The sequence below is a fragment of the Pagrus pagrus genome (assembly GCF_965226575.1).
Source record: "Pagrus pagrus genome assembly, chromosome: 16".
Lineage (NCBI taxonomy): Eukaryota > Metazoa > Chordata > Actinopteri > Spariformes > Sparidae > Pagrus > Pagrus pagrus.
In genome coordinates, this window is record NC_140200.1 from 7,872,793 (window position 1) to 7,893,649 (window position 20,857).

The window sequence follows — 20,857 nt, forward strand, 5'->3', positions numbered from 1 at the left end:
CAAGATCTGAGTTACTGCTTCCTTTCTGTTACCTCTTAACTGTGTGTGTAGTCATTGTCAATATAATCTGGTTTGGAAACTGTATCCACCCACAGTTCTTAGTAACTGCTACCACTGGCTAGTTTGAAACTACCTAGCGATGCAGCTAACTAACCATAATATATGTTGTACTCCTCAATCTGAGAGTGATACCGCTAACTATGTGTGTAGTCATTTTTATTGGTCACTGCATCATGAAACTGTATCCACCCATTCCTCTTCTGAGTTACTACTAGCACTGCTAGCCTTACTAGCTAGTTTGAAACTAGCCAGCAATGCAGCTAACTAACCATAATATCTATTTTACGACTCAATCTGCTAGTAATACTGCTAACTATGTGTGAAGTCATCTTTATTTGTCACTGTATCATGAGGAGTTTAGGCACTCATGACTACTAGCTAGTTTCAAACTAGCTAACCTAGCTGATATGCTACGTCGTAATTTAAGATGCTATGTTATTTTTGTTAAACGTATAAATATCCCCAGTTCGCACCATCATTAAACAGCATTTTATCAAGCGTCAGTTTAGACTTGTTGACTATATTTCATTTCATCTTTTATCTATAGAGTCCTGCAGGAATGGGTCCTAAAACCCGTAAATAAACTAGCATTTTTTCAAACTTCCAGTCCCCTCATGTCGAAGTCAATGGGTTTTTTGAATGGGTTTTTGGTTAAATGTCTGCAATAAGGTGTGTGGTTAACACAAGCTAGCTAACGTTAGCCTTGTCAGTTAGGCTAGTTCAGTAAATCATACAACACCTAGCAGTTACACGGTCTAAATTCCTATTAACAGCTAATCTCCGTGTAAAAATGTGGTTCACGTGAGAAAACCTCTTTCAATTCAATGATGATAAATCTAAATTTAGTTATTTAGCATTGTAAAAACAGAGCCGTTGCAGCCAGCTTCTCTAAATGTCATCACCCGGATACATACAGTATCACAGTACACCCACAGTAATTCAATCCCACAGAAAACACTTGTAGAGAGCTAAATTACGCTGTGTTAGTAACTCACTGTATGTTATACAGCCGGGTGACAAATTATAGGAAAAACCTGAATAAATGAGTTCATAAACGGCGGCTCTGATATGCTACGGGAGGCACTTTGCTGGCATTGCTTAGGACTACTTGTCCCGTTAGTGCGGAGGGTCACTACAAATCAATGTAAAGTGAGCGATCATTACATAATAACATATTTCTGTCCTGATGGGAGCGGTGGTCTCGTCCAGGGCGACAGTGCCTCCATCCACAGGGAACAAGGGCTGACTGAACGGATGTGAATCATATGTTATGTTCTTTCCTGCATGTGTGCTTCTTACTCTCCCTTACGCAAACAATTTGTATGAAGGTATTTAGCATACTGTCACCCGCCCTCATACACAAATACTTTTTTATCCCTGAGGTGTGTGTGCGCGGTTTCAAATAGAAGATACTATCTGCTATTGGCTATGGTAGAGAGGCTTCTCTGTTCAAACACATCCCGGATAAGAAACAACACAGAATCAACACAAGGTGCAGAGGACACCCTCTACACCAACACTAACTGCACCTTCAGCAGCACACAATAAAATGTTTTCACTTAATTTGCTCGTGATTCCTGCATTTTTTATTTGATTTAGCTGATCCCCGTCACTGTGGGATACAATTTCGTAGAGTTATTGGAGAGACGAGTTATGACAGCACTGGAAAAACAACACATAAACTCATTTAAGCAGCGAAAACTATTACATTTAATATACTTTATATATAATTAGATTGAAATGCGTTTTAAGGTGCACCGATTCCACACTAATCAAAGTGCACCCAGGCACAAAAACTATTATTATGACTATGATAAACAATCAGGAGGTCTGACGGCTTATACGCCTCCAAAACTGTTAATCTAATCTTGTACTGTCAGATTATTTGGCGCTTCACATCTTGCCAGAGACGACAAATAGGGCACAGTTTCAAGTTCAAGTTCCCTTTTTCACTTTTCACACAGTTACTTTAGTCACTTTTCGTATACTGCTTTATAATTGCAGTGAAGGAAAAGCAGTAGAGCTCCAACAACTAGTCGACAGATTGATTAGTCAACAACATAAAGATAATTGCCTACTATTTAATTTGTTGTTGAAGTAATTTTTCATACAAAAATAGCAAATAGCATTCTGAGCAGCTACAGTCGTCAAACTTGCCCTTAGACGTGGCAATACAGTCTACAAACCGGTTCATCTTGAGCACCTTAAGTCCTCAAGGTCTTTCACAATATGAGTACAAGTGGCTGGATGTTACAAAGAACTAAAACACTTAAAAGCAAGTGTTTCTTGAATATGTTTCCATTTCAAAAAGTGTGAAATAAGGACTACAAACAATATCTTAACCTGTTATCACACGGCAGAAGGTCTATGCTTGACTAAGTGATGAAAAGGAAAGGCTGCAGCCAGGCAGTAACAGGAGTACCATGAGAAATCAGGTGTGTGAACAGAGAGCTTAAGGGTGACAGGGTACAGACACAGCGCATTGACGGGGGGGTGGCCAATAGGGGGTCCCACGCCACAGTTTTGCCCTGGGGCCCCATAACAGCTTAATCTGCCCATGCATGTGTTGACGACTGCGCTATCTTAATTACAAATGAAAAACATCAGTAAACAAACACTGGATCCAGATTATTTTGTCAACACACTATTCAATGGTCTACAATGCACTTTCACACTCATGGTTTCATTTATTTATGCTGTTTTCCGGGCTGTGGGTCCATGTTTCCATGGCAATAAGCCCGAACACCCTTCTCCCTCCAGCCCTGATGGTGTATCGACGTTTAAAAATGCTCCATGTAGCACTTTGGAAGTTTTTTGATTTGGGAAACAGTGCGAGACGCTTTAAGGGCCAGCGGTTTGCTGACCCGCCGCACCGAGGGAGAAAAGCGAATCAAAGAACCTTTGACTCCGTCCTGCATGCTGATTGACACCTGTGTGCGTCGCACCGGCCCGGTCGGATGTTGCGTATCAATGTGTCGGCCTGTGTGTGCGAGTGTGTCTGACACACACTCCCCCGCACAGAGGGGTACCCTGTTCCAGCAGACACAGCCCAGGAAGCTTTGACTGAGCCCTGAGGAAGAAAGAAGCCTGTGTGTGTGTGTGTGTGTGTGTTTGTGTGTGTGTGTGACTTGTATTTTCTGCCTATTCACAAGAGCACAGACACACACAAAGACATCCACACACACACCTTCCTCTGTTGTGCTGCAGGTGAAAATGGGAGATGCTTCCACCAGAAAAAATAAATAAAAATGTGTCTTATATTCATCCTTCTGATACATTTGTGGGTCAACTCGAGCAACGATTCACCAAAGCCTCTTTTTACTTTCTTTACAACCCCCCCACCAGACACCCTCAGCACTCAGCAGCATGTCCCCCCTCTGCTTCTTACTTCTGTACCTCCGGCACAAGATTTTATACCCTCGGCTTCAAGAATAATGCCAAACTGCCCTCAATATAGCACTCAAATCCATGCTGCTGTGACTGTAGCTCCACTTTCAACACATGAATGAATGTGTGTGTGTGTGTGTGCGCATTTCCCTGCATGTGTGTGTTATGCAACGCTCTCTTTCTTGGCAGGTGGACGTGCAACAGTGGCTGCAGGGACGGACGAGGACAGATATGATAGGTGCTGCAGTTTGGACGGACTTTGCCACTTCAGCAAAGAAAGCCTCCTCTTTCTGTTTTAACTGAGTGCAGCAGAACACACACACACACACACACACACACACACACACACACACACACACACACAGACGAAGAAGAAGCAATCTCTATAATTAGTCTATACTGCAGTGAATGAACACAAGGCACGAGTAAACTGATAAACTTGCCTCAATCGTCTCACACAGACGGATGAAGAAAGAAAAACTGCACTGACGTCAAACAATCTGATAACGGTGGCACAACAGCTGACGGACAGCCCTGTATCTCCTGCGCCATTAAAAGATACGGGTTTAAATTTAACTCACCTTTAAACACAAAAGGGAAAGATCAAACCCATCGTAAAACACCATGTGATAAATTACTAGAAACTACATTAAGGTCACTGTGAGCTGGATACCACAGACACTCACTCACTCACTCACTCACTCTCCTATAGGGACCTCCAGAAATAACATTTCTTTTTTTGTTTCGCAGGATGAGAATATTACAAGTTGAATATTCTGGACACTGGGTGTTAAAGTGGCAGTGAACACACCTTCTTTGTGAACGGCACATGTACTATAACCTCTGGAGTTGTATTTTCTGGCATAAAACAATAAAGCCGATAGTGTATTGCCTACTGCTCTAAAATAAAATATCTATATCACCAAGAAGCATATAGTGTCTCTAACAATGTGTTATCTTGCCAATACAGAGGTAATTCATAGCCCTTATTTTGATAATTAAACATAGATTTAATTTGATGTGAGTTAGAGCATTTCTTAAATGTATTTCAGCACATTTTGTAATGAAAACATCTGACAGTGCTTTTTTTTTCAACACATATGGTGATATTTTAATTAAAAATCTAAAATGTAGACAAAAGGCTCACACTCAGGGACTGACAGGTGTCATAAATTCACATTTTCCCCCTGCCAGCCCTCTAAATGTACCGCTGCAGCATTGTAAAGATAACACACAGTGAACAGTCTACGCTCCTGCCTCGCCTCTTAAATTTAGGGTTCAATAAACCAGGACATCCACATTTTCCCTTCCAGGAAAAAAGGCAGAAATAAACAAGGTCAATCCAGTCTGTGTCACATTACCTTCAGTCCTGTGAGGCATTTAAATGATTTCTGGTCATTTACCTGTTGCGGTAGAATTGCGGCGGTGATCCGACATCCAGGCTGGCAGATTAGTGTGCTGAGGAGGGAGGAACAGCTCCGGCAGCCGGGGCGGTCATGGTGGGGAGTAGAAATGGGCGTGGCCATCGAGTCAAGCCACTCAGAACCAAAGTGAAGAGCTTCCGCCCACGTTTTTCAAAATACAAGTGCTTGACCGCCATCTTTTCTTTTTTCTTTTTCTAAAGCACCAAACAAAATAAAAAACAAAAAACAAAAACAACCTTTGATTCAATTATTTATTCACGTATTTCCACAGTTTAAATATGTCCTCATATTTTTTGATAATTATGTTTAAAAGTTATTATTTTTCTCTTGTATAGGATTTTTTTTTAAAAATGTGTATGTGCATATCAGAGTAAATTCATTTTATTCATCAAATCATCTTCATAATCTGAATGTCTCAGTGTATTTTTCCTTTCCTGTACTTTTAACGAGCAAACATATTTATCACAATAAACACAAATCAGCAATCAGACACTGATAATCATAAAAATTTGATTTTTGTTACACACACATTAATCTCTCTCTCTCTCTCTCTCTCTCTCTCTCTCTCTCTATATATATATATATATATATATATACACACACATCAGAAATACCTCCAAATTGTACATAAGTACAGTACTTTGTAAATTATAGTTGGTTACATTTTTCCACTAAATGTATATCGCTTCCAATTATCAGTTATTGATCTCCTGGATTACTAATAATCGGTATCAGCTCTGAAAATCGTCAACCCCTAGTTCTTAATGACTTGCCTGGTTATAGAAAGCAAGTCTTACTATTGTGTCGAACAGAAAAGCAGCATACGGACAGATGGCTTGACTGGATCTAACTAAAAAAACTTGTCACACAGGTGTTTACAGGCATTCAAACAGTTGAAAGCCAAGAAACTTTTACATGCTGAGATGCACAGATACTTAAAGGGCTAAAATCAAAGCAGTTCTTCAGCCTTTTTTTTTTTGGTTTAACCATGTCAGTCTATTGAGCCAACATTGCATCATTTCCCTCTTTCCTATCTGGCCTATGTGCTGAGCGAATTCCTCTGAGATGCAGTTATCTGTAGTTAATTGCATCTCCCATTTTCAGTAGCAGTGTACAGTCTGACAGGTCTTTGCTGCCCCCCCAAGGAAACATGAAGACAGCTGCTGGTGTGGAGCACCACCAAAAGCCCACTGTCAGTATTACATCTACAAGTCAACTGTCATAACCTGATGATGTTATAAATGTTTTGAAAGCACTGGTTAGCCAATAAGAAAGACCACTGCTTTTTTATTCTACAAAATATTTTCAGTTTCATGCATTTTTTTCCTTTTTTTCTTGATACCTGGAGCCAAACTCGATGTTTTACCTGTTGATCTTTGAGACCAAGGTCCAAATCATCACAATGCAATCAGTACTCTAGCAAAGTGTTCCAGTTCTAACATTGGGCCATTTGTAAACAAACCTGGATCAACACTTTGTTTTGTCCCAGTATCAAGGCTAACACCAATTTCTTCACAATAAGGGCACGAAGGTGGGAGATAATCCTCTTCATCCTCCCGTTCACTGTACAATAAAACAGGCGTTTTTATCAGGTCTTAACACTAAGCACGTTTTCCAAATAATGTCTTTCTATATAAATAATTTTCTTTCAGATGTGGAAGGAATGATGCTGCGCTTTCACAGGAAGTGTCGACGAAAAATCAGCGCGTGTGGACTTCAAAATAAAAGTGGCCAAGAATTGATTGTGACTGACACAGCATTTTAAATAGAATACAACATTATTATGGGATTGTGTTCGTGATAGCTTTGTTTTCACAACCAGTTTTATTATTTAGTCTGTTATACATCATCCTTAATTATTAAAAGCAAAGCTGCCCAATTAAAAATAAATACAACGCTTTTATTGTCCTTTTCCCTGCAAGCTAGCTGTAATTTTTTTAAACACTACATGAATAAGTTGAACAAAACAGGCCTTTATAATTGATAGTGATTGTTATTCCTTTCAGAGAAGTAAATTATAATAGAAATAAACCACACTGAGCAGACAACAACATTGTTTATTTCAGAAAAAAGGCATCAAGCCACTAAAAAACACTGACTTTTTAGCATGTTAATTCATAGGGATGCTTAAATAGTTTATTCTGTCAGAAAACAAAACACAAAACCCAACAAATTAAGTTTTAAATTACTGCTAGCAGGTTGGCAGGCTGTAGGTCTATCTTTTGCAAGCAATACAGCTAAGATGGAGTCCTTCAAACTAAAGAGGGCAACCAGCCTTGTGGGGTCCAAGAGACCACGAGGCAAGATACTTGTATTTTGCATTTGTTGCAGTTGTTATACTGTTTTTTTCATAACAAATGGTAATATCAGCTTTAATGGAAAGTTTAATCTTTGAAAAATGTCCATGAATGTCAGAATGTGTTAGTATTTGGTATGTCCCCCTTTTGCCTTAATGACAGCATGCACTCGAGCTGGCATGGACTCCACAAGTTTGTGCAAAACCTGCGGACTCATGTCATCCCAGCATGATTTGACAGTGTTCCATAAAGCTTCTTGTGATGTCGGGAAATGCTTGTCTCTCTCGGTCTCTAAGTGGCCCCATAAATGTTCACTGGGGTTTAGGTCAGGTGACTGAGGAGGGAAGTCCATGACGGTCAGGACTCCTTGTTCCTCTACGGTCTTCAAGTAGTTCTTGCAGAGCTCTGAGGTGTTTTTGGAGTCATTATCCTGCTGCAGTATGAATCCTTCTCCACAAAGATGCAAACCAGAGGGTACAGCATGTCTCTGAAGGATGGAGTGGTACTTCTCCTCTGTCATGGTGTAGTCAATTCTCTGCAGATGTCCAACTCCAGAGTAGGCAAAACACCCCCAGACTTGAATATTCCCACCACCATGTTTCACTGTCGGTCTGATACACTGTGGTTTCATTGTTTCACCTGCTTTTCTGTCACTACCATACATCTCAAACTTGGATTCATCCATAAATAGGACTTTTTTCCAGTCATCCTTTGTGAAATGCTGGTATTTCTCAGCCCACCTCAAACGTTTGACCCTGTTTCCCCTCCTGAGAAGTGGTTTAGGAACTGCTACTCGTCCTCTCAGACCGTTACGCGACAACCTTCTTTTGACAGTACTTTTGCTGACTGGAGTCTTACGCTCTTTATTTAGCAAATCCTGAATCTGTGATGAAGTTGCTTTTCTATCTCTCAGGGAACTAAGCTTGATGTATTCATCTTCCGATGGTGTGGTCACTTTGGGTCTGCCTGATCGTGCTTTGGATGCAACTGATCCAGTTTCCGCAGCACGTTTTAGAGTTCCATGCACTGCGCCCTTGGAAACCTGGAGCCTAGCCATGATCTGACGCTGAGAGAGCCCCTCTTTGCTTAGAATAACAATTTGATTTCTGACACTTTCGCTCAGTTCGGATGCCATGTTTCCCACTATAACAATGCTACTTAGTAAGCAATGATCAGCTGGAAACCTGAAGCACAGCCATATTTATAACAGCTGAACCCTGGCTGCTAATAAGCTATGCTAATATTCTTACATTTTGCACCTTTAAATGTTTCTGAATGCTCAACTTTGATTATTTCCCACTTTTGTACTTTAAAAAAGTGAGACTGTCAGTGAGGTCTCAGAGGGAAGGCTCCGAATGGCTGCTTTGGCATGAAGCCTATCCCAGGTGGAGAAAGGAACTCTGGGCGTCTCTCTTAAGGCGCCGCTGCTCCAGGACTGTCAGGGCCAGATATCCACTTGACCCTTGTAGTTACCACCTAGGCAAGAGCAATAGGTTTGAGGGTCAAGCTCAATATAAAGGCAGTGAATATAATACATGTTTAACCAAGCTACCAGCCTATGAAGACTTAAGAGATAAATGCCTCACAACCAGTCATGCAATAATTATAGATATTTCATATTTACTGTGGTCAGAGGAAAGGAATAGCATATTGAACCAAACAAAAGATTAAAAGCAACAACACAAAACCACATACATTTGTAGCATTGCCTCCTGCATCAAGGAAAGCTAAAAAAAATAATAATAAATGAACAAGCTCAGCAGCCACAGTCCAGTATGTGTTACATTTTGTTCAGTCCTGTGAGGCATTTAAATGATTTCTGGTCATTTACCTGTTGCGGTAGAATTGTGCTGGTGATCCGACAGCCAGGCTGATAAATTCATCTGCTGAAGAGGGAGGAACAGCTCCAGCAGCCGGGGCGGACATGGTGGAGAAGAAATGGGCATCTCCTCACAGTCAAATCACACAGAACTAAATGAAGGACTTCCAGGAATATTTTTCAAAATAAAGCTCCAATGCACACACTTCAACAGCATCTTTTATGCAACCATGTTCCAGTAATGTTGTCATTACTGCCATTTACTCCTGAAAGGCATTTCTATAAACAAACACTGGTAATTTCCCAGTTAGTGTTTACAATTGGATAGCTGGAAAGTGTTTGTTTTAGTCATTATCAATCATGTTTCCTTGCCTATCCTAATTAAAGATGTTTTGTAAAACATTCTCAGCTTTCACTAAGCCAACATTGCATCAATTCCCAGTTACCTATCTGACCTATGTGATGAACGAATTCCTCTGAGATGCAGTTATTTGTAGTCAATTGCATCTCCTTATGTAGGAGCAGTGTACAGTCTGGCAGGTCTTTGCGGCCCCCCCAAGGAAACATGAAAACAGTTGCTGGTGTTGAGCACCACCAAAAGCCTACTTTTAGTATTACACGTACAAGTTAACTGGCATAATGATTGACCCTGGCACTTATATGGGACTGTTAGTATTAAATGCTCTTCAAGCAATGATTAACCAATATGAAAGATAAGTGACACACTGGCAAATAACCATAAGCCACAAGCCTATCCAATATGTTAGGGTTCATAGTGTTTGTGAAGAGAACACAGAAGTAGACAGGATGCTTTCAAAACTGTATATCACACTTGTCTTTACATATTTACATCACATGTTCAATAAATGACCACTGTCTTTGTAATTTACAAAAGTATATTCCTTGTCATTGTATGTAAGCATTTTTTTCCCTTTGAAAATAAAGGCAAAAATAGAAACAAATAACCATAAATGAGGTCAGAAAAGTAATTAACGAAAAATGAAATGGAAAAACAAAACAACAAAAACATAAGAATGGAGAACAAGCACTTAAAAATAAACAAACCAAAATATCTCACATAAGTATAATACATTATCCTATTCACAAAGTAGGTTTTAGGGTCAAAAAGTCCTCAAATCCTTACAAAGAAGAGAATTGACAGCTCATAAGCTGACCATCGAATAAAAAGAAACTTATTAAAGGAAGTTAAAATACTTGTCAACTGTTGCACCTAGACCTTCAAAGCATAATATTGACGGCCCTTTGCATTAAGACACTTAACACAAAATGTGTTGAAAGTAATAAAGGCAGCTTATAAGGGCTGGGTACCGAACTTTGGTTCTTTTATGGCACCGACCGAAATGCTTCTGTAGTACCGAGTATCAAAATATGCCTCGTCTTTCGGTGCCAAGTTTCAGTTACCAGAGGTTGAACACGGGATCAAGATCTGATAATGCTGCCAATGATTGGCTGTAACGTTACATGTGATTGCGGCATGCAGGAAGTGTTTGACTGCAAGACGAGCGGACCAACCATCCTCCTCTCAGCACTTAAGTCCGCCTGTGCAGGGCTCTATACTGCGAGTATTTCACTCACATTTGCCCCTTAAAAAATGTACGTGCGAACCAGGAAAATGATTTTGGCGTACAGTGTGCGAGCAAAGGTCACAAGTTACCATCACAACCACAAGTTACCAGCCCTTTTCACACAGACGCTGCATTATTGCCGCAGCAGCGGTTCGCCAATTCTCCGCCGTTGGTTGTTCACACAGAGTCGAGCAGCTCCGGCGTAAAAGACGAACCAGAGTATAATTTACACAGAAAGCCGGCGCCTCGGTCGGGAGGGTTGACAAAGTTTTTTGATGGGGACAGACGCTGTTTTTCGGCCAGAAATGTGACTTAGAGTCGGTCGGACAGACAGGAGGACAGAGGCTTTTCCTCATATAAGTTGCCAAAGACACAACCAGTTACTACCTTACAGTTGTATGGTCATGTGACGTTGCTTTGTGGGACATTTCTCTATATTTTGTTGAGTGATGGACCTGTTCGTTTATCAGACAATGAACACCAAAATCATTGTTTTGCAAATACTGCAGGGGCCAGAAGCTGAAAAAAAATGTTTTGTGTTACCTGCAATGAAAAAAAAAAATCAAATCAAACACTGTAAATCTGTTGAAAAACAGCTGAAAAATAAAACTCAAGATTTGTACTGTAATGTGTTATGTAATATTCTTTGTGTTAGAATTAATATTATAAAATTGGTATCGAAAAAAGTATCGTTCAGGACCCGGTATCGAAGTGAAGGCATCAGTATTAGTACCGGTATCGAAAATTTTTGATTGATACCCAGCCCTACAGCTTATAGCATCTGTTCAGTATGAAACACACCTGCCTCTTGCCAACTGTAATTTAACAGTTAGGATCTCATTCCTGTTTAATGCCCACTTGTGTTTGACACAACCTCATATTGGTTGGAGTCAACTGGCATATCTTCATGCTCTTCTTTGATCAATGTACTCTCATGACCTTGATCAATGTTCATCATGGTGCATCCCTGGGACGCTGCTGCTTCAACTGGAACTACATACATAGCACCAGCAGGGTCTGATTCTGTTTTTATGAGACTCCCAGTGCTTGGACATACAGCTAGCAGAGCATGTCCTTCAGATCCTTGTGGTTCAGTCAGGAAGTAATACTGAACACCCTCAAGTTCTGATTCTGGGTTCATATTGCTTTCAGAGCTTGGACACATAGCTGTTGAAGCATATCCAAGGGATCCTGCAGGCTCACCGGGGAATAAATGCTGCACATCCCCTGTGTCTGACTCCGTTTTGACTTTATCATAATGTGAATGATATGTCTCCTCAGTATCCAGTTCTGGTTCCACATCACCATAATGTGGATTGTTCATTTGACTCTGATTTATCTGCACATTCATTATCCAAGGATCTGTATAGGTCCCTGTGTACTCATCATAGTACCAGTGTTCCTCTTCGCCACCAAAGAAATTCATTTGACTGTTCTGTGTCTCGTCTGATTCTTGCGTGGAATACTTTTTTGATTTATTTTCTACAAACGTCTTGGAAGACTTCGGAGGAAACACAAATGGCAATTTGACGACCTTGTCAAGCTTTTCTCGTTTTTTAACATATTGCTTGTATGTTGCTTGGACTGTGGATGCAGCAGCTATGGAAAATTCCCAGCGCCTGTCATGTTGTGAGCTCAGGTCAAAGTTATAGTCGAGGATGTCATACACCTCGCCTGGATAATAGCATCCTCGTTTTTTTGTTACAAATTTATGTATCTCCACAGCTGCAGCTCTGGTCAATAGCTTCAAGTCCAGTTTTTTTTTCTCTCCTGATTTTGATGTCACGTCTAGATCCAAGCCTATTTCTGTGCAAATGGGAGAACAGTTTACTGTACTCTGGTGACGTCTCTTTGATTTTACAACACTTGTATTGGGACTTGGAAGTGTGGCTTTTTCTTCCTTTGTTTGTAGTGCCAGCTTTCTTTTTAGGATGGCTTCCTTCCTTTCACTTCCATTCATGGCACATTCTCGTGTCACTTTACCTACATATCCAGGTTCTCTGCGAGAAACTGACGGAATGACAAAAACTTTGTTGAACCAGGCAAGCCCACCATCTTTTTGTGCCTTTGCTCTGCTGAACAGCCGTGCAAGATCATCTCGGTTCTGCTTGCCAATGCTGAAGTTGTGTTCAAGGAGTGCAGGGACGATCATAGTTTTTATGCCACTTAGTCTTCTGGCAAAATTAACCACTTCCATCATGATACTGCGTTTCAACACACGTGTGTCAAGTTTATCTTTTGGTTTGTCTTTGTCAACACATAGAGTCAAACCTACTTCCTTGCAACGAGTGTAACCGCCTATTAATTCCTCCTCTGCTTTTGAGAAGGTAGGGGACAGATCCTTTGCAGGCTTTCGGGCCATGCATTTTGCATCAGAAGCGACAGGACTGTCCGTCCTGAAATGAGGACGAGGATGATTCATGTGGCCATGGTCAGATACATCCTGAAGAAGCTTGTCACATCGGTCTTGGTAGCATTTTGGGCAGTAGGTTGTTTTCTCAAAAAGAGGTTGAATGCAGTCCATATCAGGAAGTTTAAAAAGCTTTTGTCTCAGTCGAAAACGGGAGTTTCCTTTCATTGATGAAGTTTTTTCCATAGTTTGCTTTGCAAAGGCACTGCGATACAGCTCATTTTTGAAATTAAGATTGAAATTATACTCGAGTATCTCTGTGACAAAATGCCTTGTGGCTTGTACCAGTGCTGTGGCAAAAGTGTTAAATTCAACCATGATGCCATTGGTCAGTAACTTGGGATCAAGATTTTGTTTTACTCCAGATCCTACATTGAAATCAATGCCCAACTTCTTGCATCTGGAGTAAGGATAAAGAGGGCAATGTTCTTCGTGAGGTATTGAGAGAATTTGCTGAATTTGATTGGCCCGCAATTTCCACAGCATTAAATTGCGCTCATTTTTGTGTTCAGAGTCAGCAGAACTGCCTTCAGTTTGGTCTGTGATATCTGACTGGGTAGAACCAGCACCACATACATCTGACGTTGGGTTGTTCTGGCAATCCAGTTTCTCCACTGTTGAGATATCTTTTCTTGTGCCCTTCATTTTGAGGGTTTTCACGCAGTATGATAAATTATGTTGCTCCATTGTAGCAGGAATTTGTGCAACAATATTCCTGGCAAGGTCAGAACCTTCATTCTGTGAGTCAAAGTCAAAGTTGTGTCTGAGGATGTCAAGACAAATCTGCTCAAATGTTCCACACAACTTCTTTGCAAAGTTCATGACTTCAGTCATTGCTCCATTGGTCAATTTCTTGATCTCCAGTTTTTTGTGTGGTTGAGGATTGTGAACATGTAGCTTCAGACCTATTTCCTTGCACCAGGGATAAAGACCCACACTCTGGCATGAAACAGTTTCAGCATTCTCCATTCTCGATATGCAGCTGGGTTCAGAAATTACACTGCTCGCACTCTGATTTGCCATATTTACTGATGGCAAGAGACCAGGAAGTTCAAAAACCTCACTTGACACTGTGATGGCATCTTTGCAACTTCTCAGCTGCCTTACTCTGTCCATCACTTCAAATGCAAAAATATTTCGATGTTGTAGGTTCTGACTCTGCAGGCCGAGTTCAAAGTTGTACTCAAGGATCTCCAAGATAAAATCCTTCTGGGATGAATTAATTGCCAGGGCAAATTTAGCAATTTCAAGCAGAACATGATTACTCAAAAAGTCAACACTAATGTTTTGCTTTGGGCCAAATCCAACATTGAATTCAAGGCCCACTTTCTTGGACTTGTTGAGTGGACCCAACTCATTGTTTAGTGCAGAGAGAATTTGTTCTACGCGGTTAGAACGCAATTTCCACATCATCTCCGTTTCCATTTCCTCTTGTGTCAGTTCACATTCCTTTGGTGCATTTTCTGAAGTCACTGTTTTCTCTTCACATTTGCGAAGCCCTTCTTTATCAGGTTGATCTGCAAATGTTTTTGTGTTTACAACTGGTAAGCTGCATGAGAGGTCAGTGATATTGAGGAAAGGCACACAAACATGCAGATTACGTGATCCATATTCTGCTGGGATTTTAGAGCTCAGAGAGCAACTTTTGGGTTTTGGTGAATGATCATCACTGCCAGTATTTCCTGAATCTATGACTTCTTCTTCGACTAGATCAGACTCATCGAGAGGACAAGTGTAGGCGTTCTCTGGTCTAATTTCCTTTTGTTCCATGTCTGATTCATGTAGGGAAGAATTTGTACTTTTCTTATTTTGTCTCTTTTGTACAAACCTTTCTGAAGCCTTTGGATCAAACACGAATGGTAATCTGAAGACCTCATCTGCTCTCCCTGGTTTCTCACAATATTGCTTGGCAGTAGTTTGGAATTTGGATGCTGTAGCTATGGAAAATTCCCAGCGCCTGTAATGTTGTGAGCTGAGATCAAAGTTACAGTCAAGAATGTCAAAGACAGTGCGTGCGTAATGTCCAACTTTCTCAGTAGCAAATTTATGTATCTCCAACACCACTGCTGTGGTCAATAGCTGTAAGTCAAGTTTTTCTTTCTTTTTCGATTTTGAATTCACGTCTAGATCCAAGTCTATCTCTGTGCAAATGGGATAACCGTTCACTGTACTCTGGTGATTACAACTTAGATTTGCGTCTCTTTCCTCCTTTGCTTGAAGAGCCAGTTTTCGTTTTTTGATAGCTTCCTTCCATTCACCTCCCTGCCTGACACATTTCCGTTTTACTCCATCTTTGCTTTTAGCTGATCTGAGAGAAACTGAATGAAAATCAAAACCTTCATTGAGCCAGGTACGCTCTTCATCATTTCCTGACGTTTCTTTGCAGAACATCTCTGCAAGACCTAAGTCTAGGCTCCGCTTGTCAATGTTGAAGTTGTGCTCAAGGACATCATTGATTATCTTATATTTCCTTCCACACAACTTTCTGGCAAAATTAATCACTTCCATCATGATACTGCGCGTCAACACATGTGTGTCAAGTTTATCTTTTGGTTTGTCTTTGTTCACGCAAAGGTCCAAACCTATTTTCTTGCAGCGAGGGCAACTGTCCATTATTGTCTCCTCTGGTGTTGAGAAGGTAGAAGAAGGATCCTTTGCAGGCATTTGTGCTATACACTTTGCATCAGCAGAGACACTGTCCATCATGCAATGTGGACGAGGATTATGCATGTGACCAGGGTTAGATTCATCCTGATGAAGCCAACGTGCTTCATAGCATTTAGGGCAATACGTCATTTTCCCAGTATAGTTTTGAATGCAGGTCATGTCAGGGAGTTCAAAAGGCGCATTTCTCAGTTTAACAGTGCTGGAATGCTTAAGTATTAAATTGCATTTTTCATGAGTTCTCTGTGCGAAGGCACTGCGGTACAGCTCATTATACAAATTAAGATCAAAATTATACTCCAGTATCTCTGTGACAAAATGTTTTCTGGCTGATACCAGTGCTGTGGCAAAAGTGTTCAATTCAACCATGATGCCATTGGTCAGTAATGTGGGATCAAGATTTCGTCTAACTCCAGATCCTACATTGAAATCAATGCCTAATTTCTTGCATCTGGAGTAAGAATAAAAAGGGCAATGTTCTTCATGAGGTGTTGAGAGGATTTGCTGAATTTGGTTGACCCGCAATTTCCACAGCTTTAAATTGAGCTCAGTTTGCTGGTCATTGTGACCAGAAGTGTCCATTTTTTGGTCCATGATTGTGGCACTTGAAGAACCATCACTGGATGCATCTAAATTTGGGTTGTTCTGGCAATCCAGTTTCTCCATGTCAACATCTTTTCTTGTGCTCTTTATTGCCCTGCCGGATTTTACATAGGCTGCTAGATTCTTGTGCTCAACTGCAGCAGGAATTCTTGCAAGAATATTCCTGGCCAGGTCAGAATCTCCATTCTGCAAATCAAGATCAAAGTTGTGTCCGAGGATGTCAAGACAAATCTGCTCAAATGTTCCACACAATTTTTCAGTTAAGTTTGTCAATTCAGTCATTACTCCATTGGTCAATTTTTTGATCTCCAGTTTTTTGTGTGGTTGACTGTTAACATGTAGCTTCAGACCTATTCCCTTGCACAAGGGATAAAGACCCACACTCTGGCATGAAATATGCTTGATGTTTTCAGCATTTGAATCAGGAAGACACACTGGAACATCACACTTCTCTATTTTCAGAATGCTGCCGAGTTCAAGAACGACACTGCCCACATGTATTGATGCCTTGGGTCCGGGAAGTTCAAAAACCTCATTTGAGAATTTGACTGCATCTTCACAACTTCTCAGCTGTCTTACTCTTTCCATAAGTTTGTATGCAAAAATATCCCAATGGTGTTGACTCTGGAGGCTGAGGTCAAAATTGTACTCAAGAATCTCCATCATGAAATCCTTTTGGGATGAATTAATTGCCAAGGCAAATTTAGCAATTTCAAGCAGAACATTATCACTCAGGCAGTCAACACTGATGTTTTGCTTTGGGCAAATACCGACATTGAATTCAATGCCAACTCTCTTGGAAAACCGAAAGAACGGTTTGTTCAGCACTGAGAGGAATTGTTCTATTCGGTTGGAGCGCAACTTCCACATGTTCATCTCCGTTTCTATTTCCTCTTCTTCAGCATCATACTTGTTGAGCGTATTTCCTGGAGCATGTGTTTGCTCTTCATCGCCATGAAGCCCCTCTTTATCAAGTTGACCTGAATATGGTGGGTCCATATTTGAGTTTACAATTGGTAAGCTGGATAGAGTATCAGAGGTGGTGAGGAAAGGCTCACAAACACCCAGAGAACTTGGTTCTGATTCACTAGGGTTTACAGAGCTCAGAGGACAATTTTCTGGGCTTTGCAAGTGTATTGGATTGCCAGTGTTTCTTAAACCTGTGACTTCGTCAGAGTCTAGATTAGACTCTTCTAAAGTACAAGAGTAGTAGTTGTCCATTTCCTCTTGTTCCATGTCTGATCCCTGAGGTACATTTGTTGAAGCCTGTATGTGTGCTTCATCTTCAGAAATCCACCTGCTGTGATCAGATTGACTTCCAAGTCTTCTTTTTGGCAGTGTGTAACCTTCCTTTGTTTGCAGTGCCAACTTTCTTTCTTTGACATCTTCATAATGTGGATAAAATTCTTCCTCAGTGTCCAGTTCTGGTTTCACAACACCATAATATGGATCGCACTCCTCCTCTTTAATGTTAATGTTTCCATGATGAGGACTTCCACAACTGACACTCATCTGTTTAGGATTTTTTTGCATGTTCAGCCTCCAAGGATCTATTGGGGACTCTGTGTCCTCATCATGGGTACATGGTTCATTTTGGTATTCAATGTCAACAGACCTGCCTTCATTTTGGTCCATTATTGTGGCACTTGAAGAACTAGAATCACATTCCTTTAGTCCATTTCCTGAAGTCTGTGTTTTCTCTTCACCTCTGGAAAGTCCTTTTTTAATGCGTGCGATGTCAGCGGTAGTGAGTAAAGGCACACAAACACGCAGAAAACGGGTTTCTAATTCTCTTTGGATTTTAGAACTTGGAGAACAACTTCTTGGGTTTTGGTGATTGCCATTGCCAGTATTTCGTGGATGTGTGACTTCAAAATCAGATACTCCCTGAGGAGAAGTGTAGTTTTTCTCTGTTCCCATTTCCTGTTGTTCCATGTCACATTCGCTTGCTATGTTTTGTGGAGTCTGTGTTTGTTCTTTACCTGTACAGTGCCCTCTTTTGTCATGTTGACTAGCAAACAGTGGGTCAACAGTTAGGGAATTTGATGAGGCATCAGAGGTGTTAAAGAAAGTCTCATGTTTACCCAGACAACTTGGTTCTGATTCTCCTGGGATGTCAGAGTTTGGTGGGTCTTGTAATTGCTCCTGACTGCCTGTGTCCATCTTCAGTCGTCTTCAGTGATCTTTTCTTGAACTTCTAAGTCTTCCTGTCCTGTATTCAGTTCAGAAGAAAAAAAGAAAAAGAAATGACACAAAAAAAACAAAACAAAACAAAACGTCTCAACAATGAGAATTTGCAGGTTTGTCTTATTCTTGTTGTTAATTGAATGCATTTAGGATTTTGGACTGCTGATTAAAAAACATAGATCATTACTTTAGGATCTTGTTTACTTGCAATGGCCATCTGACAATGTGTTTGATATTTTCTTGGCCAAATGACTGGTCACTCTAGAAAACACAAAAAATACCATGGATAAGCTAGGCTGGAATAAAGTGAGAAGCTTTTTTTAAGATATAAAGTATCTCCCCTAGCAGTACTAATGTGCAGGGCTTGACATGTTTTGGTTTGTCTTGGTAATACTCCATACTTAATTAATTTGTAATCAATTTAAAAATAGTTTTATCAACCAAAATTAAGTTAACCTTGCTCCACACAGGTTTGCCTTAATATGTAGCAGGGAACTTCTCATGTATACACATATTCCAACATTTTAAACTTACGTACTTGCCTAGCAGGTGTAAAAGTCTGTGAAACTGCACATCGCCAGCATCTCTGATTTTACTTCGTAGCACTATCAATGCTGGGGCTGAGCCTGAGGGCTTAGAAACATTGCTGCTGAATTCACATGAAATTACAACCCACAAAAATATAAACACGACACATTCACCCCATTTTTCCATTCACAGAAGTAAAACATCTTTTTGTGAACACAAAAGGCTTATTCCTCTCAAATTTGTAGAAATGCTCTGGCGACATTACTGCAGTCAGACTGACAATTATCCTCCCTCAAAACTGGTGACATCCGTGGCATTGTTTTGTGCTCTAAAACTGCTTAGAGTGAACTTTTTTTGGACCAGCATTGAGACTTGGTGAATGTCTTGTTATTGACCAGCAAATGAAGTGTGATTTCAACTTGCTACATACCTTATGGTACATTATTTATGTTAGGTGAGAGTTCCTCCAACATGTCTGGCCCACACTGCGATCTAGTTAGACATCCTCACATCGGCGATGGCGGTACAGTGGAGCCCTGAAGAAAACAAAGTTTGTTAAGCCATGCATGCAGCACTTGCATGGCTCTAAAATTCTGGCCATATATTACAAACTGCCCGCTTTAAAGTGGAAACAGACAATTTTAGTAACTAAAACTTTCAAATAATTGTATTACAGTATTTGCCTCTTAAAGTATAAAGAATCAAAAAATGGACATACTAAAGTTTAGTAAACATACCTCAAAATTGTATTTAAGTGCTTGAGTAAATGTACTTAGTTACTTATCGCTGACTGACTGAGACCATTAATAAAATAGGTCTAGGTCTAATTTGTAATTAGGGCTGCACAATTTATCGAAATATTATTGATATTACAATTATCGATACAATATTAAAAATGGAGAATCTGCATCATTGGTTAAAGTATGTAATTAATCCACGGTGCGTTAAAATAACCAAAACAAACACCACATACTGGGTACCCTAATGACAAACACTCCTGAACACGTCATGCTCCAGAACAACTTACATTACCTACGGCAAGCCGGAAGTAATTTGTGTTTCCAGGCCTGACCCAGCTGTTCTGGTGTCCAATGGGTGCTCTGGAAACAGACCGAAACAAAAACAAGTCAGAAACTAAAAGAAGCAGGGAAACTTGCATTGCATTAACAATATCTTGGTGCGCCAGTCAAGTTGAAGTTTATTTGAATTATTAAGGTTAAAACAGCCTCTTGTTCCTGGAGGTCGAGGCTTCACTCTGACGGTTTATTGTGTCGCTTTAGCCCAACTCCTTCAACATGGCTAACTATAACGTCACAACACTCTTCCACCCTGTGCCGCAGCGCAGCAGGCGATACATCACACGGTTCCCCTGAAACTTCCCAACCCAAATATATTACTTTTGATCGTATATCTTCCATATTTGAGCACACAGGCGTTTTTTGGCACAGGCGAGATAAGCTATAAAGAGACCGAAATCCAACCGTTGACTTGTTTCTGACGGAAAAACACACGTCGTGTGTCGCACGATTAAACGATGAAAATAAGACGAAACACACACGTACACGTACCTTATGTGAGCTGAACAATCAGGGAACCGGACTCCTCACTTGCTTTCAAGCTGTAAGGTTTCGTGAACTTTAAATCGAGGTTTAAAATCTCAACTGTCGAAGAAAAGACGCAACGCTTTCACCGGAAGTGTCGACGGATGACGAGCAGGAGGAAGGCGGGGAACTTCAAAATAAAAGTGTCCAAGAATTTGTTGTCAGCGTGAGTGAGGTTAACAGGATTTTAATGAAATACAATATTGTCATAGGATTAGATCAGTGATAGCTTTGTTTCTCACAACCACAAGTTTTATCTTGTAGCCTCTTATAAATCCTTAAGTGACTTTT

The 20,857-nt window shown here is 40.5% G+C and overlaps 1 protein-coding gene and 1 long non-coding RNA gene across 8 annotated transcripts in view; both read right to left on the reverse strand.

The window, feature by feature from the left end:
* itsn2a (intersectin 2a) overlaps positions 1-4,939 on the reverse strand; it is a 40,893-nt gene extending 35,954 nt beyond the window's left edge. For all 6 annotated transcript variants that reach the window (XM_084377893.1, XM_084377890.1, XM_084377894.1 and 3 more), the window contains exon 1: positions 4,851-4,939. The gene's annotated coding sequence lies outside the window, so the exon portion shown is untranslated. The remainder of the gene's footprint in view (positions 1-4,850) is intronic.
* Positions 4,940-9,795: 4,856 nt separating this feature from the next.
* LOC311272125 lies at positions 9,796-20,663 on the reverse strand. Of its 2 annotated transcripts, none has more exons than XR_014624527.1 (4): positions 20,534-20,663; positions 19,998-20,065; positions 19,396-19,501; positions 9,796-18,462 (listed from the first exon to the last, which is right to left on the reverse strand). It is a non-coding gene; the product is annotated as an uncharacterized lncRNA (long non-coding RNA). The 2 variants fall into 2 exon arrangements; XR_014624528.1 differs by having other exon boundaries at positions 19,993-20,065.
* Positions 20,664-20,857: the final 194 nt, after the last annotated feature.